We start from the raw sequence: 9313 nt of genomic DNA, 5'->3' as shown, positions 1-9313 counted from the left end.
CACACAGAATCATTAGAGGAATAACGTGGAAAGTGGCTTACAAATACAGGATTTATTTTTGGCTTTATTGCGACATAAGTAAGAAAAAGACAAAGAAAAGGTAAGTGAAAAAAAAAAGTCACAAACCAACATGCTCTTGGCCGCCAATTCCCAAACCTACTTATCCCTCTGGATCCACCTGCCATTTTTCTATCTGCAAGCAAGAAATAGTCCGGAAATGAAACCATTTTTGCCAAAACAAAAACAAGGTGACCAGAAGGGTTGGTCTTAGAGCCTCAACCTTTAAGAAACCGCCAAATTTCCGGCACATGGTTAATCTGCTCGCTTAGAAATCTCAAAGCATCCGCTGCTGCATCCTTCCCATAATATTGATTTTGTTTTATTATTTAAAAAAAAATTTTTTTTTTTAATTTTTTTTTTTTCAACGTTTATTTATTTCTGGGACAGAGAGAGACAGAGCATGAACGGGCGAGGGGCAGAGAGAGAGGGAGACACAGAATCAGAAACAGGCCCCAGGCTCTGAGCCATTAGCCCAGAGCCTGACGCGGGGCTCGAACTCACGGACCGCGAGATCGTGACCTGGCTGAAGTCGGACGCTTAACCGACTGCGCCACCCAGGCGCCCCAAAAAAAATTTTTTTTAACGTTTATTTATTTTTGGGACAGAGAGAGACAGAGCATGAACGGGGGAGGGGCAGAGAGAGAGGGAGACACAGAATCGGAAGCAGGCTCCAGGCTCTGAGCCATCAGCCCAGAGCCCGATGCAGGGCTCGAACTCACGGACCGTGAGATCGTGACCTGAGCTGAAGTCGGACGCTCAACCGACTGAGCCACCCAGGCGCCCCTGATTTTGTTTTATTATTAACTGCCTCATCTTTTATTCTGTTTTAATCTGCAAACCACCTTAAAACTCTGGAAACAGGCGGGAAAATAATCAGGTGCACACACACGTGCACTCACACACACACATGCATGTGCGATGCCTTCCCCACCTGTGTGCACATGGAGGCCTTCACGTTTTCTACATGTGTGTACAATCAGCATAGTATAAACCAATGAGTCACTTGAGAGCAAACATGGCAGAACATATACATCTCAGCGAGGTCCCCAAAGTGGAGAGTTTCTATCCTTCTTCCCACGATGCTGTTCTCACTCAAAACACTTTTGGATCTTTGGAAATGATGTTCTATAAAGAATTGTGGAAATAGCAGAGCCTATTAACCTGGGAGGAGAAAAGCCCACCCTTCAATATTTGAAGAGCCATTGTGCAAAAGAAGAAATACATGCTTTGTAGCCATTTTCCACTTGAGGAAACGGAAGTTCCGTCACTTGCCTGCGGTCATGCAGCCAATGAGCGGTGCTGGCTTGATTTGAGCGCAGGCAGTCTGCCCCTGAGCTGGCCTCATAGAACAGAATGAGACAGACTAATGATGAAGAATGATATTGTATCTCAGGTGTTCTGGTGGAAGACTACTGGGGGACAGTGGGTGCTTCAAGGGGAGTGCTCAGTCAGCCCCAGGGACTGGGGGGATGGTGGTAGGTGCCAGGAAGGACCTCACAGAAGAGCTGCCATTCACAAGGAAAGGGCTGATAAAACCTGATTCACTTCTTTGCAGACTGGTGGGTTCTTACATTCTCACCTTTTCCCAAGGTTGTTTCAGAAAAAGCCACGTAGGACTTGTAACATCCCTCACCTCGTCCCTATCCTTATGCTTGTCTGGTCCTCAAAGGGCACTTAAACTCTCTCCTGCAGATTGGGATCTTGTGACAGCTTTGGAAAATGGGGTCACTACAAGGATATAAGTGACCTGCCAATGCCTTCTCCTGTCTGCCTCCCAGACTCTGGAAATCCGTCATCAGATCTTTCTTCAGCAGTCAGGTGGCGGTCCAAGGAGTGTGTGTGTGTGTGTGTGTGTGTGTGTGTGCGTGTGTGCGTGTGTGTGTGTGTGTGTGTGTGTGTGTGTGTGTGTGTGTGTGTGTTGAAAGGGAGGCAAGGAGGGGGGCTGCCTCTCCCTCAGCCCCAGAGCATCCAGCCTCTGCACACACAAAGCCGAAGCTGCCTGGCCCTTTGATCGGGACCCCATGCTGTGCCTTGTTCAGGGAATTTTTAAATTCTCTTTCATTTTATTGAGCGGCTTTGCTCCCCACCTCCCATGCCTGAGTCAGTTCTCAGGATTATTGGGTCCTTCTCTTCATTGATTTGTTTTTCTGACCTTTGTAGTAGATACCAAAATATATGGATGGAACAAGAAAGGAAGGAGGAAAGGGAAGGGGAGGGAGCCCAGGTAGCCTCTGAAAGGGAGGGCCGATGGTGAGGATCTTGGGTCTGGCCACATGTCACAGAAAAGAGAGAAGTCAGGTGGCAGACACCTAGTGCTCCAGAAGAGGAAGTCCCTGGCTTGCGGGGGTTGACCACTGAAGACCAGGCTGAGGCCACTAGGCTGAGTCCCCCACACGCGCCGGAGACTGATGCTGGACCTCTGCATCTCTATGCATTTGCTTTCTGTTGGAAAAACTCCTGTGTCAGCCCCGTCTTTCATTCTTTCAGAGAATACTCACTTGACTCAAGGCCCTGCCCTATGAACGCACGCACACCCTTCTTTCCCCGTGTCAGGGAGCCCGTTTTGTATTAAACCCCACGTCCTCAGAACAGCCACACTGGTTGGTGCGTGTTCCATCACAGACACTGAGAAGGAGGAAATGAATGCCTGCGGAGTACCCACCGCCTGTCACTGTGAGGTGTTTCATTTGCATTACGGGTTACTAGGCGACACTTTGCCTGCCATTCCGGAACCGAAGCTAGACTCACAGCAGAGCCACCAACTGGAAGGCGGTGCTGGATCTAAGAAGTACGCTTCCTCCTGGTGGGTGTGAACGCTGTTCCCATCTCAAAGCCAAGTGAGAAGGCTTCGAGAGTCAGTGGTAAAGATCTGGGATTCCTGCAAGGTGGGGAGTTTGGCCCCAGGGAGGCACAGGGCAGAAGGGGAGAGCCTGGAATAGCCTGTACCTCAGTATTTGGTGAGGCTGATGACATGAGTCCCCTAAAGGTCAAGAACGTGGCTGGACTTGACTTGTTTTTCCTATACTCGGCTCAGGTGGGCTGCCCGCTAGGCACAGGGAGGCAGGAGCAGGAGGCCGTATGGTAGACCCTACAGTGAAAGTCGAGTAGGGGGTGGGAAAGGGCGGCCTCCATCAGGGACTTACCACGGGGCCCTTCAAAGACCCTGACGCACACCCTGCAAGAAAGCCTAGCCTTTGGACTGATGTCACAAAGAGTATCGACGACAGGTCAGTGTTGGCCCAAGAAACACCAGCATCCACCAAAGGGAGCACCAGAGGTGGGCACAATTATGTAAAGAGAGGCTTGTCCTTTTCCTCTTCCTCTGACCAGAGAGGCCATTCTGGAAGAGCTAGACTCTGAAGGATAGATGCTCCAAGCTACCTAGAAGGAGGGAGGTCATGGAGACGAGATTTAAATGGAGTTTGAGAGTTACGAGGCCCTGCAAACACCCCTATCCGCATACTCTCATCTTTACCTTTGGGTTCACACAGGCCTGACCTCCGGCTACCAGAATCTGCATCTCTTTGCCTACAGCCTTTCTCTGGCCACTGGAGCCCTCTCTGCTCACAAACAAGGGCTGGGGAATTGACACCCCTAGAAGCAGCCCTCACCCACTGACAGGTGGGTTTCCATGTATAAACACCCCAGCTCCTTCATTTGGATAGAATAACTCTGAGTCACTTGTCCTACACTGTATTAGTTATCAATCGCTGTCTAACAGCTTATCCCCCAAACCTAGCAGCTTAAACAACAACAAATACGTATTACCTCACAATTTCTGCTGGTCAGGAATTCAGAGGAAGCTTGAATCGGTGCTTCTGGCTCCAAGTTGCTCATGATTTTGCAGTCAAGATGTCAGCCGGGGTTGCAATCAGTTGAAGGCCTGACCGGGGCTGAATGGTCTGTTTCCAAGCTGGCTCCTTGACATTGATGGCTGCTGGCAGGCCTCAGACTGCCACCACTTACACTTCTTCGTGATCTGTGGCTGGAATCCAAGAGCATGAGGGACCAAAGTGAGAACAGCGAAGTCTTTTATGACCCAACCTTAAAAGTCAGATACTGTGTTAATTGTCTATGGCTGTCTGACAAACTACCCTGAGACTTAGCAGTTTTCAGAAATGTATTAACTCACCATGCCTATTGGTCAGGAATCTGGCACACCTTAGCTGGGTGCCCCTTGGTGCCTCTGACTCAGGATTCCTCACCAGCCTCTTCCCCACGTGGGCCTCTCCATAGCATAGCTCACAACATGGGGGCTGTTTTCTTTTTTCTCAGAGCTAGTGAAGGAAAGAGCAAGAGAACATAAGCCAGGCAGAAGCCAGAATCTTTTTCTGACCTAATCTCAGAAATGCATCCATCACTTTTGTCATATTCTATGGTTAGAACTGAGTCACTTCTTATGTGGTTATAAATGGCCTACACTCAAGGAGGTGGATGGTGTGAGGTCACGAATACCAGCAGGAAGAGAGAATTGGGGCCCTCTCAGAGGCTGCTCTCCATGGTATAGCATCACTTCTGCCATATTCTACTGGACACACGGGACACACGCATAGTTCAGTGTGGGAGGGAATTACACAAAGGCACAAACACCAGGAGGTGAGGATCACTCGAGCCGACCTGAAGGCTAATCCCCACAAAAACTGTTTCCAGAGTTCCCCACTGAAGTTACGCATCTGTTGATAACGTACTTTTGAATGCCTTCCTTCCTTCCCTGGCTCACTTCTCCACTCCCCTACGGGTCTTTCCTGACATTGCCTCCCAAATAAACCACTTGCACATGAATCCTTATTCCAGGGCCTATTCTGGGACAAACCCAACTAAGACAAAGAGTGATACATTAAATTAGACTTTTATAGGGGCACCTGGGTGGCTCAGTCAGTTGGGCATCCAACTTTGGCTCAGGTCATGATCTTGTGTTTTGTAGATTCAAGCCCCGTGTCGGGCTCTGTGCTGACAGCTCAGAGCCTGGAGCCTGCTTCCAATTTTGTGTCTCCCTCTCTGCCCCTCCCCTGCTCGCGCTCTCTCAACAATAAATGAACATTAAAAAAATGTTCTTAATTTTTTATAAAAGTGTGTGCCTATGTGTGAGCATGTGTTAGGGACTAATGCAAAATTTATTTCTTGCTGTGAGACACAGCAAAAATTTTGAAAGCCATTGTAGTTAGCATCACAGAATTTCAGGGCACAAGTGGTTCATTTAACCCTGATGATATCTAGAAAGACTAGACCTTAGAGAATTCAGTGGAGGTAGAGAGAAGACAAACATGAAAAACTGGAAAGTGCATGGTGCATCCAGAAACAATGACGTGTGAAACTAGGGTTGTTACTTCCTGAGTTAATTCCCCGTTTTCTGTTGGAGTTTTATTTCTATCTTCTCATCACCTTATTTCAAGGGGGGCCTTGTGTCATGATGCCCATATCCTGTCTGAGCTCCAGCCAGGCCTCATGCCTAGCAAATAGCCCATACTTTCATGAAGGAGAATTGCTCTAACCAAATTGTAGAGGCGAAATGTGAGAAAACTTCATCGCACTTGCAGGGGGAGGAGTGGAGCTCCCAGGAGTAAGCTAAGTCACTTGAAACAACTGTACATTTTCATACACTTTTCAAAACTCACTTTGAGACTGACTTTAGATAGATAGGTACCAAATGACTCTTGACCTCTAAGTACCCCCAAAATGCCCGGGAGAAATCAAGGCATTCCAAAGCACTCAGTTGTGGGCCTATCAAGGGCTGGCTAGAGGAGCTTAAATCCAAATTAATTACCCAGATATCGCTAGTTCAGAAGTTGGGCCACAGACAAACTCATCAGCATGCAACAACAGCACCAGTCCCACGGTGAGAAGAAAAGGAAGCAGGATAATGAGGACAGTAGATAAAAGGGAGACCATGGAGGAGGATCTTAATTGTATCTTAATTGAGTCACACACTTTCTCCTTCATGCAGATCCCAGCCCTCAAGTCAGAGCAAGAGTGGCCTCTCTGCTTGGGTGCTTCCTGTGTCCCAGCCATGACTGGTGTCCAAGGTCAACATACTGTGGCTTTCCATTAGGAAATAAGTGTATCGGTTAACGGTTGCTGCAGTCATGCTATACAATAAACCACCCCGAATCTTAGTAGTCGTCACTCGTGTCACTCATGCACCTGCAGGTCTGTGGGTCTGCACGTCAGCCGGACGCTGGTTGGTTCAGGCTCCGTCTCAAGCTTTGGGCATAGCTTATCTTGGCCCTCGCTGAAGCTTGGCTCATCTCTGCCCCCCAAGTATAAACCTCAGGGCCCAGAGACCTAGAAGGTCTTCTCTGACACACAGGGAAAAAGCAGAAAATCCAAGGGCTCTCAAGACTTGAGCTTGGAACTGGCAACCCCTCACTTCCATCCATGTATCACTGGTCCAAGGATGTCACATGGCAGAACCCAGAGTCAAGGGGTTACACTCCACCCACAGCGAGGCTGTGGCAAGAGTGAGGACAGAAGGCAGAGTGATGGATGTAGAGACAACGATTCCATCCACCAGGGTCCAGGCCCTGCTTCCAAACTCAAAGTGAAGCCATGAGACTTGATAGAGACTCTGGAATTCTGATCCATTGGTTATATTTCTGACAATGAGGAGGCATGAAGGTGAGGATGACACGCTCACACACCAGGCCACCATGAAAACCAGCGGACGCCGATGGGGCACACACCCATTCCATCTGCACTTTGGAACTAGTTGAGGTAGACCCCCGCTCTCACGGGCCCACATCGTCAGAACTTGTCATTGCTTGCCGTCCAGAGAGGCGTGGCTTCTCCTCTGACGTCAGACTGTGAGGGGAAAGAAGCAGCTCTTTCTTCAAAGACACATGTGCTGCTCTGCAATCAGGAACGTTCCATAATCATCTCATTTCTTTCACGTTGACTCTGGCCTATGTGGTTGGCTGGGAAGGCTGCTTCTGGGAAGGAAAAAATATATATTTCTTTCCTGAAGGTAGAGTCCAGACGAATCCAGCTTTTTGACCTGGATGGTCAAAACCAAGAAACTATCCCAGACGGCTCCCACCTGAAGAGCTTGGAGCTGGTGGTAACAAAATGCACTCCCAGGCCTTGTGAGTCACTCCTTGAGAGGGTGCAGGGTCGCAGCACCTAGACCTGCAGCTTGACCCTGCACCAAAGTGCCCGCCCAGGGAGCGGGTGGGGGCTGAATTCCACACTGTCTTCCACTTGCCAAGCCAAGCACCCAGACCGGGGCTGCATTATCCCAAAGCAACTTTGATAACTCATCCGCCCTCAAGGGGCACATTTTGGTAATTCACAGAGAGATGACTTAGCACCTCCTTGGCCGTCAGATGTTCGGTTCTCCCGGATCTCCCAAAGCTACCCAAAGCACGGGGCCTGGCAGTGTGTGAAACTGGATTCCTCTTTCCAGCTCTTCGCTACTCCACCCCCCCCCCCCCTTAGCACTGACATCCACACCCTTTGCATGTGACTCTGCACTGCCCTCCATTGGAAGAGGCAGGATGTACATCTCCATCCCACCCACAGTGGACTTGACCATGGACCTGCTTTGCCCAGTAGCATGTGAATGGATGTGAAGTGAGCAGAGAGACTTTCAAAGCGCTTGCTTCGTCTAGCTTGGCCTCCTGAGTCTCAGCCATCTGCTATGAGAAGGGCATGCTCCTTCTGGTACCAGAGTGAGGAATCCCACGGTGACCCACAGTCTGAAACAGAGCCACCCTCACTGCCCCACAGATCGATAAGCAAAAACAACAGATACGTGTTGTTTATCATGCAATAAAACCTGATACACATGGCAATTCATGGAAGAGGACAAACTCTCCTCTCAAAGCAAGAAGCCGCAGTCATCCAGTTAAGAGGAGGCATCCAGGGGTGAGCAGAAAATGTGAACGCCCAATTGATATCCCACCAGAGAACTGATCAGAGACACAGACCCTGGCTGGAAAGGACATTTGAGGACACCAGATGAGATCAAATGCGCTCAGAGAAAGGTCAGAAGTCATGCCTCGCCAGACTCTGGAGCTGAGCTTCCAGGACTTTCCATGGCATGCCCGAGGCTTCCGTTGCGAGGGAGAAGGGGCTGCCGGGAGTTCTGAGTGTGCCCAGGTACCGTGATGTCCATCTAGGTGGCCCCAAACCCAGTGCCACCCGACCGCTGCAGCAAAGGCCACCATGCTGGGCGGGCCTGTCTGCTCCAGCACCCACACCTAGGTTTCCTCGTGGAGAGCCACGACACACGCCCAGCTCACCCCTCCAAGGATGGCAGACGTTTTGTCTGCGGGAACCTTTCCACTGAGTCGGCCAGGTTTTAAGGAGGGCTGTGCACCAGATAGTGCGGCCACCTCGACACGTTTATCGGACCTTGATCGCAGCTCTACCCAACTGCGGTCTATTTGGCTTTTGCAAATGCAGATGCATTTCTCACCACTCGTGGTAATCAGCTGAAGAACATTCAGGTTCAGTAGCGTGTGGGAAGAGATTTTGGGAAGGAGAAAGGAAGGGAATTCCTTTACTTGCTGCCTCCAGCCCCCAAACAAAGACCAAAGTCAAATGCTTAATCCTCAAGGGTCAGTTTGGAAAACAAGCCCTCGCCCAACATGCGCCGTGCTTGGACAGAAAGAGGCAGGAGACGGCCACCTTCCGAGTGACCCCCTTACCAGGTGTGACGGTGCCAGACCCCAGGAGAACAGTGACATCTGGGTTCACCCTCCTTTAAATCCATTTAGAACCTTACCCAGGAGAAACATCTTTGCTAAGAACTTTTTGAATAACAAAGGAACCTGTTAAGGATAAGAGGACCAGTCCCACTTCGGCTCAGGTCATGATGTCACGGTTCGTGGGTTTGAGCCCCACGTGGGGCTCTGTGCTGACAGCTCAGAGCCTGGAGCCTGCTTTGGATTCTGTGTCTCCCCCTCTCTCCACCCCTCCCCTGCTGGCACTCTGTCTCTCTCTCTGTCTTTCTCTAAAATAAGTAAACATTAAAAAAAAATTTTTAAAGAATAAGCAGATCAGCACCACATAAAGAAAATTAAAGTTTAGCCAAAAAATGCATATTGAAAACCCACGATGGGGCTTTCGCATGAATCACTGCGAATCCCTCAACAACTCTTTAGGGCAAGTGGTTTGACACATGCAGGAGGGGAGGTCAGAGAGACGATGTGATTAACCCGCAGTCACCCAGCAACTCAGTGACAGGACCCAAATTCAAATCCAGTGCTAGTCTGACTCCAGAATTTATATTCTTCCCATCATATAGACTAACATA

General features: G+C 49.5%; 1 long non-coding RNA gene across 3 annotated transcripts in view; it reads right to left on the bottom strand.

The window, feature by feature from the left end:
* Positions 1 to 454: 454 nt before the first annotated feature.
* Positions 455 to 9313, bottom strand: part of LOC147577073 (uncharacterized) — a 34163-nt gene continuing 25304 nt past the window's right edge. For 2 of the 3 annotated variants that reach the window (XR_015255978.1, XR_015255976.1), the window contains exons 2-3: positions 4193 to 4337; positions 455 to 4045 (exon numbers count right to left, since the gene is read on the bottom strand). This is a non-coding gene — a long non-coding RNA (uncharacterized LOC147577073). Of the gene's footprint in view, positions 4046 to 4192; positions 4338 to 5824; positions 6982 to 9313 lie in introns of those variants that run through there. The other variant, XR_015255977.1, reaches the window with a different exon arrangement.

Source organism: Puma concolor, chromosome C2 (genome assembly GCF_028749965.1).
Source record: "Puma concolor isolate L17-30 chromosome C2, mPumCon1.1.hap2, whole genome shotgun sequence".
Classification (NCBI taxonomy): Eukaryota; Metazoa; Chordata; class Mammalia; order Carnivora; family Felidae; genus Puma; species Puma concolor.
The sequence above is the reverse complement of the archived record's forward strand: the minus strand, read 5'-3'. Positions and strand labels throughout refer to the sequence as shown.